This window comes from Strix aluco, chromosome 2, assembly GCF_031877795.1.
Source record: "Strix aluco isolate bStrAlu1 chromosome 2, bStrAlu1.hap1, whole genome shotgun sequence".
In the NCBI taxonomy this organism is placed as follows: Eukaryota; Metazoa; Chordata; class Aves; order Strigiformes; family Strigidae; genus Strix; species Strix aluco.
In genome coordinates, this window is record NC_133932.1 from 112,727,891 (window position 1) to 112,742,706 (window position 14,816).

Genomic DNA, 14,816 nt, shown 5'->3' on the forward strand with positions numbered 1-14,816 from the left:
TGCCTGCCAGGGTGCAACTTGTGATGCTTTGGGGTCTGTACAGATTCATCTACCTGTGAGTCAGGGTGCCAGGACCTGTGGCTGGAGCACAGCAGGTGGTGTTCCTGCAGGGATCTGGGACTTGCATGGGCCTTGTATCTGGACCTGGGAGCTGCAAATCACTCCCAGGTCCAGTAATACAAACACTGAATGCACCATATCTAAAGATGGTTAAAAAGCTACAGTCTGGAAATACCAGTTGGAAAAGTCGGCTAGAAAAATATGCCTTGCTGCCCTGATGATCGCATGATTTCCTTTATAACATGAGAGCCGAATTTTATGAATCATGCTTCAAACCCCTTATATTAACGAAATGCTTTCTACTATTTTAAATAGTCCGTTTTCTGTTTTGTGGGGGGTTTTTTTAACCCCCAGCCCTATTTTTTACTGTACTGCTCTGTACTTTCCTACAGGCTGTTTTGTGCATCCCCCCCCAGCTCTGGGCTCTGCCCTGTAAGAGGGCAGCAGCCCACGAGGTGGCAGAGCTCGCCTTGGAGAGCAGCATTTGGTAAGAAAACCCTTTTTTTGCTAGCAAATCTCCCTCCCCCCCTTTTCTTCCGCTTACTTGTTAATTGCAAGTGTAGCTTCCTTTTTGCACGTAAGTCATAATTTGCTTAGACTAATAAAGGAAAAATACTCAGTCAAATGTGGACATGGAGATCAGTTTTATATTGCCCTTGATTCAAAGGCGGCTCTTTCAACAAAACAGGAATTTTTGGTCTATCTTCATTTACCTCAACAGAGTTTCAAACTAGTTGAACAAGTAATTTGTTTAACTCCATTATAATTTAACTCAATTTCAGTATTTGTCTGAAAACTTTAAAATGGCAAAACCAAATGGAAACTTTGTTCAACGCTTCAGCTTTTAGAATAGTAAATAAAAAAAATTGGGATGCTTCCAAAACCATTCTCCAACAAGAAATGTCTGTTACTGTTTAGAAATGATTAAATTTTCATCTGCTCATCACAGAAAAGTGACGTGAGTCTGCTCAGTGTAACTTGACCAGTAAAAAGTTCCTGAGTGTGATTCCCTTTGATTTTGTTCCTTTTCTTTTTACAACTTCCAGGCATTAAGGGGGAGCAGATATAATTAACATAATTCTAAATTAGAGTCAGTGATGTTATTGTAGGAGTTAGTAGGAGTGCAGTATTCATACCAAGTGTGCCAATCCCTATAAGAAAGCTGAACAGGAGAGTTATTTAAAGAGATTAAATGATGCAGAATAAAGCTTCCAAAAGCTGTAATTGAAAGTGACAGAAACATTAGCTTTGAAACAAGTAACATTTAATCACACAGATTATACAGAAACATAATTTTTGTATGTTGTTTTCTTCAATAGAATTTAATTTTAATCTGTTGAGACAGCTCATCATTTTCAGCTGCCTACTGCCAGAAGCCTGTCAGAATATGTAAATGTACAGCTCCTGTGAGGAGTGGGACCTGTTCTCTCAAACATTGTCCTTAGCTTATGCATGCCTAAAATTTCAATTGCTCCTACCTGCACCTGTGGGTTGCAGGTGTAAGCACTTGCACTACTTCTTGCTCTTGTATGTACCATTTAAATCATTGAACTTCTGAGTCTGGACAAGCAGTGTGGCCCCAGTAAAAGTGTAGTATTTGTGCAGTCATAAGTAAAAAGTTATTAAAGGGCAAAGGCACGAAGGAAGAAAGCATGAAGAAACCTTTACATGAACACACGGAGTCCAAGATAAGCATTCAAACCTTCCTGTAAATAACATTTGATTTTATTCTCATGCGAGTATACAGGAAATCCAAATGGTCTACATAGCTTTAAAATCACAGTAGCTGAAGGCAGAAAAGAATTTGTAAGTGGATTGGTTGGTCAGGACACAGAGTAAATCTCACTGTAGTAACAGAATAACAACAGCTCATCTGGTGTTGCAGAAGACATATATTTACCAATGTCCCTGCCTTGAACGATAGGAAACTGAGGCCTGTATTTGTAGAATGTGTGAGCAGGAGCAAATGTGACCTTCAGGAAGGCCAATATGAAGTGCCTTTGCTTCCTGGGGACTCAGAAGGGCAACAGATAGGAGAAGCTCACATTGACACTAACCTGCTGTTTATAGCAGCCAAGAAGTACATGTGAAAGCATGTCAAAAACTCCAAGCATTTTGGATGGTTACCATCAAATATTTTGAGTTTATTTGCTCTTGTTATAAAACTTGTTTGAAAGTGAAGCCAGCTATCTAAAAAAGGGTTTGAACTACAAGGTTATAGAGACATTTATTTTATTTTTCTCTGCCAGTGTCTTTCTCTGCTAATACGGAAGTTTAAAATAATAGGTTTCACCCGTGTTTCACGCTCAACTCCTCAAGAAGAAGTCTCTGTTATTTAGAGATGCCTTTTGGTTGGGGAAGGTCATATCAATGGGTCAGCATGGCCAGATTTTCAGAAAACAAGTATTTTGTATATAGAAGAGTTCATTTTTTCTTATGGTGAGAATATTAAAACAGAAACAGTTTCAGTGTGAAATGCAATCAGGGACAGATCCTGACCTCTTGAATTTGAAAGAGGCCAGGGTGTCATTTGTAAGTCCCAAGCAGCAGTCCTGGCTGTCCTCTGGTCTCTAGCCCTTAGAGCACTGCAACAGCCATTTCTGTCCTATGACTCACTTATAGCTGACCAAGGAACTATGTGGACCTTTTCCAAACCCTAACAGAGTTGATGCCACCCCCTTGTCTTTGACATGGTGCACCAGAGCATGGGATCAGGAGATAGGAGCCCTAGTGCTGGGCTCACTGCACCTGAAAGGTTTGGCACTGCAGCTCCCATCGTGGATAAGATCTCCTTAATGGGTAAGCTAAGGGAGGATGGGGGAAAAGACACTTCCACCCTTACTGTTAGAGCCAGGATACTGTGCATCAGAAATGTAAGAAGACCCAGAGGCACAACACAACAGAAGAGTGTAAGTGGTAGGGAAAAATCTTGAGATCTTGCTTCCTTCACTGCTCATACATTTACTGTGGATAACCCTTCAGATGAGAAAATCAATCCATGGCGCAAGGCTGGGACCGCAGCAATCTACCTCCTGCCCTGCAGGTCAGGCTGTGGTTTGCTCTGCTCCTACGGCGCAGGTCTGACACTGCTGGCTGCACATCAGTGAGGGTAAAGTTTTGGTAAAGAAACCAAAAGTTCAGAATAAATGATTAATTTGTCTGTATTCAAAGTAGATTACATTCTCTTCAGGTCAGTGACTGTCTTACAACATCTGTTTGCAAATGTTTGAGTCATTTGCCCTTTTGTCAGTAATCACTGATATGGTAGCAAGGAAGGAAATGGACTTCAGAAAAAACTGCTAGCCTAAAAAGAGCAGCCAGAGAGATTAAACCTGCAGATGTAGATTTAATGGTGATACTGTCACCAAAAAGGGACACAATCTCTTGCCAAAGAGTTATTATAATTCTCTGTTTATTCCAGTGTCAGTACAGGACATGTAGTCATCCTAGTACAGAGTAACACTTCCTATATTGTACTCAGAATGAGTAATGAATATCATGTGAGTAATGAATGTATCGGATCTTTCCAAAACTGTATCTGGGCAGGCAAGGGGGTCGACTGCCTCACTCAGCAGGACACTCTAGCTACTTTGTGGTACTCTGATGGCACAGAGCTGCTAGGAGGTTTTCTTGGCTGGCTGCATTGGGATGCTGCTTATGTAAGGACAAACCCATTGATGGACAAAAAGCCCAGCATGACTTGGGGCTGCTCTGAGGTGCCACAGAGGTCCTAGCACTATCTTGATTGTCTCCAAGTCAAGAATCTGCAGGGGTTTTGAAAAGCTACTGTTGCTCCATGTACATCGGCCACACCTCGATTACTGTGTTCAGTTTTGGGCCCCTCACTACAAAAAGGAATTACTTGAGTGTGTCCAAAGAAGGGCAACAAAGCTGGTGAAGGGTCTGGAACACAGGTCTTATGAGGAGCGGCTGAAGTAACTGGGGTTGTTTAGTCTGCAGAAGAGGAGGCTGAGGGGAGACCTCATCGCCCTCTACAACTACCGAGGTTGCAGAGAGCTGGGCATGAGTCTCTTTAATGAAGTAACAAGTGATAGGACAAGAGGGAATGGCCTCAAGTTGCACCAGGGGAGGTGTAGACTAGATATTAGGAAGTATTCCTTTACAGAACGGGTTGTTAGGCGTTGGAATGGGCTGCCCAGGGAGGTGGTGGAGTCCCCATCCCTGGAGGTGTTTAAGAGTCGGGTTGACATAGCGCTGAGGGACATGGTGTAGTTGAGAACTGTCAATGTTAGGTTAAAGGTTGGACTAGGTGATCTTGAAGGTCTTTTTCAACCTAGATGATTCTGATTCTGTGATAAATCACATTTTTCCTTAAGGATTGTTGGCTGTAGCTGTGATCAAAAGGTCATAATTTCTGATTTCTCTGCAGCTGTTGATGACTCCAATAAAGGGATTTGAATAGATTACATAATACTCCTCTCAATATAATAAAGGAGCAAAATTATTCCTAAGTGGTATACTATGCTTCCCTTGTTGATGTGGCCCAGGTGATGGCTGTGGTTCTCTCTGGACATGACTGGGTCGTCACATATGAAGCCACAGTGCAAAAGATGAACAGAAGTTCAATGTCTAGTAGACTGGAGGGCCTCAGGTCTCTTCCTTCCTCATGTCTGCTTGTGGCACTGTTATGAACAAATGAGTGAATCTGGAGTTTCTCTGAATGCTGGTTGATTGCCAACTTCATTCATTTGAGTGCTGAAGTGCTGTGGTATCTGGAGGTGTGCAGTGAAGAAAATCTGTTGGTTTCATACTGGTGACTCTTTCAAGGCCTCTTATAACTAAAGCATGTGATTTTGGTGTTGCAAAGACCTGGACAGCTCTTGCAAGGTGAGCTTGTAGGTCTGGGCAGTGACATGCATCTTCCAAAGTTACTTTTAGGGCGTGATGTAAAGCCCAGAAGTATCTACAGGTTTTGAGGAATGGAAGTGAATTTGGGGGATAAAGGAAATTGGTAGCATTTTATTAATCTGTCCATGTGGAGTGAACAGCCGTTATATCCAAGTTTGGATAAACATCTACTGAACAACAAACTAGACAAGTGGGAGCTTTTATAAAAAATAGAGTGTATTTCTATAAAAAGTCTTATTTGTCTGAGGTGATAAAAGAAAAGCTGAGTAGAAAAGCTTAATACTCTACTATATCAGTTTTATAGCAGAGTAGCTGCCTATAAATTCAATGGAATTTCACCAGCATTAAACTAGAAAAACACAATGGAAAAAAATGTTATTCTGCATTCAAAGGTAAAATAAGATCAAGAGGTAGTTTGCTTATTTTGATAATAAAGTGAATACTGCAGGAACATGGAATGCTATTAAATTATTAGGTTAGAAAAATCACCATGGCTATTTATACAGAAATATCATGGATGATAAAGTCACTCCTCAGTAAATTTTTCAAAGGCTAAGAGAGCGATAATTTTCACTATTAGTTCTTCATGTTAACAAACACTGTGATATAGAAACTGTTATAAATGTTATCTATACTGTAAGGGAAGAACAAATACTTGGTTGTGAAAGGACTCCTCAGTTTTTGTGAAGTGGCATACTTCTACTGCCTCATATTTGGCTTTTAATTTTTAATCGTTTTTGTCTCCTCTTCTAAAATATTGACAAACTTTCCTTTCCACATAAACATCTAAACTTCCATAGCGAAAACTTACCCTAGACAAAAAATAAGCCTTTCTTTTTTTCTGCAAAATCACTTTGTAAACTCTTTCAAAAGCTGCCAATCTAGCAGTTTCCCCAGATGTCTTGTTATATCTTAGTAATTAAATTGTAGTCTCTGAGCTGTCTTTTTCATAACTAAGTTTACAGGAAATGCATCTTCATCCTTGTCTAGCACAATATAAAAATGTTCTGCTGTGAATACAGTTGTATTTATTGATTCTTCAGAATTTGTAAATCCTTTCAAAATAAATTTAGTTAGCTCTTTTGAGCTTTCATGACCTGATGAACACAGAAAATAATAATTTGAAAAGATACTTCTAGGGAATATTATGACTATATAAGATTTGATACAGGATCTGCAGTATCATAGAATCATATCATAGAATGGTTTGGGTTGGAAGGGACCTTAAAGATCATCTAGTTCCAAGCCCCCTCCCATGGGCAGGGACACCTTCCACTAGACCAGGTTGCTCAAAGCCCTGTCCAACCTGGCCTTGAACACTTCCAGGGAGGGGGCAGCCACAGCTTCTCTGGGCAACCTGTGCCTGTGTTTCACCACCTTCACAGTGAAGAATTTCTTCCTTATATCTAATCTGAATTTACCCTCTTCAGTTTAAAACCATTACCCTTCATTGTGTCACTACAGTCCCAGATAAAGAGTCCCTCCCCATCTTTCCTGAAGGACCCCTTTAAGTGCTGGAAGGCTGCCATAAGGGCTCCCCAGAATCTTCTCTTTCCTAGGCTGAACAACCCCAACTCTCTCAGCCTGTCCTCATAAGGGAAGTGCTCCTGATCAACTTCAACTTCAACCCGCTCGAGCAGGTCCATGTCCTTCTTATATTTGTGGCCCCAAAGCTGGGCACAGTGCTCCATGTGGGGTCTCACAAGAGCAGAGAAGAGGGGGAAGAATCACCTCCCTCGACCTGCTGGCCACAATTCTCTTGATGCAGCCCAGGATACGGTTGGCTTTCTGGGCTGCAAGCACACATTACTGATGTTTTCGATCCACTAATAACCTCAACTCCTCCACAGGGCTGCTCTCAATCCACTCTTTGCCCAGCCTGTATTTGTGCTTGGGATTGCCCCAACCCATGTGCAGGACCTTGCACTTGGCCTTGTTGAACTTCATGAGGTTCTCACGGGTCCACCTCTCAAGCCTGTCAAGGTCCCTCTGGATGACATCCCTTTCCTCCAGTGTGTTGACTGCACCACACAGCTTGGTGTCATCAGCAAACTTGCTGAGGGTGCCCATGTCGCCAACAAAGATGTTAAACAGCTCTGGTTCCAACATCAACTCCCCATCGACCTGAGGAACGCCACTCATCGCTGCTCTCCACTTGGACATCAAGCCATTGACCACAACTCTTTGAGTGCGACCAGCCAGCCAATTCCTTATCTACTGTGTGGTCCGTCCATCAAATCCATGTCTCTCCAATATAGAGACAAGGATGTTGTGTGAGACAGTGTCAAATGCTTTGCACAAATCCAGGCAGATGAACACAGAAATGTGTTCTCCTTGGTACTCACATATTCTTTGCAATACCCATTTATAAATAATGGCATTCCTACACTCTTTAATTTTGTAAAATGTGTCTGATTACAAGATCTCAAAACTATATGCTGTGTTTAAAGAAATATGTATATCACAATTACTAATGTGAAGTGTAAAGATCTTCCGCACAAAATATATGCAATTCCACATCAAACAGCTAGAGCAGTAGAGAAGATAATCACCAGAATTGATCGCTTGGGTGAGTAAGAGAACTAATCCCAGCAGTCTGCTGGGAGATGGTGCTTCTAGCCTCTTCATGTCTCATTTAGGCACTGTTAGTGGAAGCTTCCTGGCTGACCTTGGATGTCAGAGCAGCAGGTAGAGCAAGGCATCCTATGGCTTCTTTGTTCTTCACGACTACTTGCATGCAGCCTTGAGCTGCATGTAGCTTTTTTCTTCCCAACAGACACCCCTTCCCCAAGCACAGTCTCTGACCAGGCAGGGGAATTTTCTAGCAAGCCCATTCCATCAGAAGTGCACAGCAAGCCTGGCACTGTACTCCTGTGTCCCTACAGCCGTAGCTGCCTGGGGAGTCAGTGCCAAGGCTTTGTCCACAGCAGAGATCCCAAAGCACCCGCAGTGCCTGGCGCAGCAGCAAACAGGGCAGCATAGCCCACAGGCAACCCACAAGCCACCGCTGCTGTCCTCTGCAGCTAAGGCAGCCAGTGCATTGGTTGGCCTTTGGGACCCACCACCCAACCTTTGCAAGGCCATCCAACAAACCAGCCTCATGGGATGGGAGTAGCTCATATCACCTCAGCTGGGCTGAATTTACCCGAAGGTTTCAGGGCTTGTTTTCCAGGAGCTTGACATGTAGCTCATATTGGGTGTGGGGGCCAAGTTAAAGCTTCCCATACTCTGGACTAGTATCCCAGCCAACTGAGTGTGACAAGAGGGATGGAGAAAGCAGTCTTCCTTTCCTGGTGACATTATTTCACAAGGAACCATTACTGAGAATCCAGAGCAGCAAATTTCCAGGAGGACATCCAACCCACTGGGCTAGAGATGCATCCTGAACTTGCTCTCATGTTTCCATGTCTATTTAAGTATGTCATAAAAAAACAGCCAAGTCCCGCAAGAAAGACTAAAGCAGTTCCCACCTAAGGATAATCTAGAGGCTTGTAATTAAGTTAGACTGCTGACAAATTAAAAACTTTGATATAATTCTCTTGGACAACTTATTTATTCGTGTGAGTCTGTACTGAGATTTCCCAACAGAATTTTCTCCCCTCTGGCATACATCGTGGTTTCCTATGGGTATGCACCAATCCTTCCTGTTGGAGATGCTCCACTTTTGCATTAAGTAACTAAATAGTCAAATTAAATGGAAATCAAGAGCCCCAGTGCTTTTTTACCAAACATATAATGGCTTCCTACCGAAATAAAAACGTTTCTGCGGCAGTGACCTCCTGAGTCATTTGGCTGAATGCTCTTAGTTTATGCAGCTGCATCCATCACAAAATGCCTCTTAATCATGCAGAGTTCGGTGTCTGCTTTGCATTAAAAAACTACATCCATAGATGATATTAAACTGCTGTAAATTCAGTGCATTGTTCTTCTCTAACACAGTGATTACATCAATTTTTCCAGTTTTGCTAGTGAAATCAGGAGGTCAAAATTTGTATCAGTATTGACTGATACTTGTTTTCATCCAACTATATGTTTTTCAATATACATGTTGCTCATATTTAAAGACACATGTTTTTTCCAGGATCACTGAGAATCTAATAATGATTACAGCACAATTTACAACATGAAGCCCATTTACTCCTTTTTTACTGTTGCCACATACGATTTTAAATTATTAAGAGATTATTCAGAACGTGCAGCTTTTCAAATTTGATTTTCTCTTAAAACACTGAAGTAGTTTTGTTCCATTCTTCTTGTTTTCCACTTGATAATTCAAAGACTTAATGATTTAAATATGAGTCATGTGCATTATGAAGTATTCAGTGTATTAGGGACACAGATGTTTACTGCCATAAATTATTGACATCATTTTGGGATGAACTTTGTTATAACCTTGAAATGAGCAATCTGATGGACAATATGAATTGATGTAAAGTTTTTTCTGCAGCTCTGGAATATTCTTCTCTAAGAAAAACTGCAGAAGTATTTTAAAAGCAAAACTTTAAGATCAAAATTATCTGAAGAGTAAACCAGAAAATGTATCCCATCTATGATAAGAACTAAAATGGGTTCATCTGGATTCCAAAAACCAGAATTCCACTTGTTTTAGTGTGTTTATCAGAAGAGAAAGATGGTCTGAATAGGCTATTGTTAGTAACAAGCTTTGCTTCATCAAGTCAATAAATAGTTGAGTTGTTATATCATGTAGTTTCAGTTCATGAATTGTGCATCTGTTCAAGCCTTGACAGACTGAGAGTGCCTGTTTAGATACTGCAAACATTTCCTAGCTCACAAATTCACTTTTTGAAAAAGATATGAAATGTAGCATCAGTTGCTAAAGGAGAGAAATCAACCTGAGGGTTAGGATAATTAGGGATATTTAGCAGTCTAGTTTGTCTTGAAACTGTGAGTGGTAACAAACGCTGCAAGGAAAACTTCCCAAACTCACTGTGTTTTCTTTAACATAATAACTATCGAAGCTAACTATTACCAGTGTATTAGTTTGAATGGCACAACCAAGCAGATTTCAGGAGATTATCAGCACCTTTGATCTCTTGATCCATGTATGCAAACCCCTTTGATGTTGGGTGGAAATCCAGCATGAATCAAAGACAGCTTATTTTCTAACCAACAGAGGCTGATCTGGAAAAGGTCAGGCAGAGAAAATGGATACACACAAGCCAGTATCATACTAAAAAAGTCACATCCTTCCCTCACTGGCTAAATGAACTTTTCTGAGGCTATTTTCTCTGTTTTGTTATGCTTTAATGAAAGTGAAGTATAATGCACAAAGAATTGTGGGCGTAGCATTTTACTTCCTGGCTTTGACATTTCTGGTAGGTTATTACTGCTAAATATTTGTGAGTGTTAGTGGCCTTAAGAGCTCTAGAAACTGCCACTGGGAGGTAGATATACACAGAGTTACAGTTAACGTAGTATTTAAAGTACTGGTGAAAGCTATTTCAGTTTCAACTTTAATTTCAACCTCTGTCCCTGGACTTGTTAAAGTCACTTCTCAGAAGGATGGGGCGGTGCATGATTGCCAAAACCAGCACATCCAGGCAGTAGTAGTACCATGGAGGGGATCGGTTGGGACTCTGGGCTTTGAGAGAGTGTGGAGGAGGCTGCTACTGGACATCTGCCACTGGGGTGATTCTGAGTTTCTGTATGCAGGCCCACAGCGGGGAAATATCCCAAAACAAACAGTGGAAAAAATGTGAAGAGGGAACAGTGCCATTATAGTAGATACCTAAAGAAATAATGACCTTCATTTTACTGTGTCTCTCATCTTGCCCTCAACAGATGAACATTTTCCATAGGTTATGTTCTGGGGCACAATCCTTTTCATGTGCTTTCATGTAAAGAAAACATTTGGCCAACTGACATGACCATATTTATTCATGGCATTAAAAACTTGTTTAAATTGTTACGGATATGCTTTTTTAAATCACATTTCTGGATATGTCTGTTATGGATATGCTATTTTTAATCACATTTTTTTGGTATGTTCTTCTAGTAGCTGTTATCTTAATTCTGAAAGGGAAAAAACCTTTACCCCTAAGGTGGTTGAATGACAGATGCAAACTGTCCTTTGTTTTCCTCCTTTAGCTGCTTATAACTCATACTGTGCGTCTGCAGGGTGGCAAGTCCACTTGGTCCTTCTCAGCCATAGTGCCAAGATATTCACATATAGAGGTGTATCACAAGGTTTGGCTTTCACTGTAGCCCCAGTTCCTGTATTGCTGGTTGAAATGTTGATCTATAATTAGAATATTTCTCATCTACAGAGAATATTGCCATGCTGTCTAGTGTCTAAAAACATCCTAGCAATGATTTCACAGTCATAAGGACATCTTCAGTATAGCAGCAGGAATATTCAGTAAGATTGCTATGATCTAAGATGCTTTATTTAGGAACTTTTATTCTTAAATGGGGTGTCCTTCAAAAGTTGTTCTTTTTTTAAAAAAATAAGATCTCAAAGTTTCAGATTATTCCTTTGATCACAAAATTTCGTGCATATGGATGCTTTAGAAGGCCCCCAAAACTCTCTCAGAAAATGAATGGCAATACAAGAACAGTCTTTATTTAGCATTTCTGGAAAAGTGGCTGCCAGAATCAGGATTTACAGTTATGTATGTTAAGATGAAAAAGAAAAGTCATAAAGGCCCAGATGCACAGGGACCCAGGTCTGATTACATCCAACCTGACTTTCCAGTGCCCAGCTCAGAGGCAGAAATTTGCAGTCCTGAGTTACTCACCTAACTATCCTACACAGCTGAGGGAAAGAGTCAGGCACCAGGCTGTGGGATTTACAACAGCCAGGGTGCCAAGCAGAGGGCTGCAGAGAAAATGCTGAAACAAGGGATGTGTCCCTCTCTCTGTCCCTGGGATTCAGGCATCTATGAGAGAGAGGGATTGACAGCTCTGAAGTCCCTCTTAGCCACTTCAGTTGCTGCTTGTGCATGAATAACTTGTTTACTCTGTTAAAAGAAGATGCCTAGCAGTAGCACTGTTCCTCACCTTTTATGTAGTGCAAGTGACGGGCATCACCCCACAGGGGTATTCATTGGAATGATTTTGGAAGTAACAGTAGGCTCATGAACTCTCTGCTTTGTGCTTAGATCAGTGGTCTTGGTACAGGCTAGGCATTGTGTAACTAACTCTGGTCTACAAAGCATTTAGGCATCTGAACAACTAGCTTGAGAATACCTAAAGATACAGTGAAACAAAATATCTGCCGAGACATTCATCTCATCCAAGATAAGAAGGCCTCTGGGAATATGCATTAGAAGTACTTCAGGTGCCTAAATAACTTCACTGATGACAGCTTAGGTGCCTTTCAGGTATTCATGCCACAGGCAGAATTTTTGTGACTTGCTCACTTGAATGCAGGTATCTAAATTCTGCTTGAGCTATGCCATAGGCACCTAAAGGCTTTTGGAATCTTTTCCTAGATTATTTGAATTTATAAAAATGTCTTGTTTCAAAAATATGGCAAGGATTCAAACAGTTTCTCATTTTGCTATGTAAATGAGTAGGAGGTGATGTTTTAAAATTTTCTATATTGCTTCATATTCCTAACATAATTACCAGAATAGAATTTAAATTCATCCAGCACTTCCAGAGCTTGCATTGATTTGACCACAGCTATGTATCGAACAACATTAAAATTTTAAGCCAGTACCTCAGGACTTCTTAAGTTTCTTTGCCAACCTCTTTCTTTTGCAAACATGATTCTGAGACCAGATTTTTGTTATCCAAGAACAATGTTTCAGATGATAGCATCTAGCCACTGTTTTGCATTTTATATATGACCTTTACACTTTGTTTGCTAGACAAGTACACTCAGCTTCTACAAACTTTTTAAAAATTCCCCACGGCAATGGGAATTTAGCTATAACATGAAAAGCGGCTCTGAGTGAATGTGCTGCTTTATAAAAATCGGAAAGTAGTTTTCTTTTTTTGTCTCAGGTGAAATCTTTTCACTAGGACCTGGAACTGTAACTTGGGGCTGGCAGTATTAATAGTCCTGCTGAAGACAGAGCAAAAGACAAAGGGTGATCAGCTATGCAGAGCAAGACTGTGCTGTCTAACCAGTCTTACACTAGAAAACCCAGAAAAATAAATCTGTTGCCCTAGCCTAAGATTTTACCTGGTTTACAGCAGTCCAATTTAATAAATCCTGTATGCTGTAGTGCTGTATGGGCATTTGGTTGGTGGCTGTAGCAATAGCCAGGTGATTTATTACTACTAATGCCACATCCTTTTTGATGGATGTATAACATTACTTGCACTGGAAGTTGTTCTGCTTCCAGACGTGCACACCAGAAAATATTAGCTGTACTACATCTTCCCCTAGCTCAAATATCAGTGGTACGTTGTTCCACATTTGTCTCTGTGGTCTGTCGTATTGCTAAGGCAGTAAGCAACAAAGAGGGAGCAGGTCCAGGTCTGCATGATGCTGACTGTTCCAGGGACAGAGGACTCTCCGGGATGGGTAGGAGCCCACTCACTCCTGCCACTCTCCTTCTGCAGCTGGCATGCTGTGATTCAGGTATCACAAGGTGGTGCTCTTGTACTGATGGCAAATTATTCAGTCGCCAACACTTGAGATGCCTGAGGCTCTCACTGAACCTTGTGCTACGTATGACAAGTTGAACTAAACAGCACCGCTGGTGGTTGCACGCCTGCTGTACCAGACGAGATGCCTGGTGAGAACCGCATCTCCAGGGATGGCTATCCTGTGCCTCCCTATGGATGAAAATATTAAATGCTGCACGCTCAGAGGATCGGTAAGTGTTGCGATACTGTGTGATCTCTTCTTGGTGCCTCATCGAAAGACATTCTCTTGAGCAGATGTCATAGAATCTGGCATTCCAGAATGCTTCCTTCATGTTTGTAATTCTCCAGTGGGAGGAGAAGTAGACCCAGAAGATCTGTTCTGTAGACTAAGGATCTAGCTATCTCTTTCCATCCTCTTTTAAATCTGAGCTCACCACTCCTGTCCAAATTGAAATATTTTGGCATCATCTCATACTGGTGTGATATATCCCATTTAAAATGGAGTATTCTTCTTTTTTACCAAATCTAGGCTCTGTATTTTACTTTCTCCATTTCTCACTTATCCATTGTCTTTTGTCTTCAGTATCCATTGTCTTCTTAGCTCTAAAGAGGACACAATAAAGAATTTATGATATCTCAAAGGTCCTTTGTTATTGTACATATAGTTCTAATGCCAGGACTCCAGAAATCATACAAAGATGATATCTCAGAGAGCAAGAGAGGGACTGTACATGGAAAGCAGCTCTGGGACTGTGTTTAAAGATAATAAAACATCTACTTTTTTTACCAATCTAGCAGATGGCTCTTATTATAATGAGGCTGCAGGAGGCTATTTCAGGAGACTGGAGGATGCAGCAGTCTTGTAGTTAATAAGGGCAATTGGATTATCAAGTAGGCTACTGTGGTTGCTGCTCATTGTGTACCTGAATGAGAACTGGAAATCTCTTGCTCCACATTTCTCTGAGCATCCCCTCTTTGCACATCCACTTTACTACAAGAAATAGGCTGTGTCCAGTAGACGTTACATGAAACAACACATTATTAAGGGCTCTGAATTGTACTGTAATAAGGTCAGTGGTCTGCAGTTTTAAGCTACATACTGGAAAACAGAAACCCTTTGCTTGTTTTTTCTGGTTCTCTTTGAAAATTTTCTCTCCTGTTCATGTTTAGTGGTCATCTTAGTGTTCTGTACTTTATAACAAATTCTGCATACCCAACTCTTAGCTATTTCTTGAGTATTTCAGTATCACTTCACTGAAGTGAGGCACATGTTGACATTATGCTGTTGTCACCACTGCATATACCAGTAATTCATATGCATGCAA

At 41.0% G+C, this 14,816-nt stretch overlaps 1 protein-coding gene across 1 annotated transcript in view; it reads left to right on the plus strand.

Annotated features, from left to right (window-relative positions):
• Positions 1-455: 455 nt before the first annotated feature.
• STARD13 (StAR related lipid transfer domain containing 13) overlaps positions 456-14,816 on the plus strand; it is a 328,586-nt gene continuing 314,225 nt past the window's right edge. Inside the window, exon 1 of the mRNA XM_074815857.1 lies at positions 456-547. The gene's annotated coding sequence lies outside the window, so the exon portion shown is untranslated. The remainder of the gene's footprint in view (positions 548-14,816) is intronic.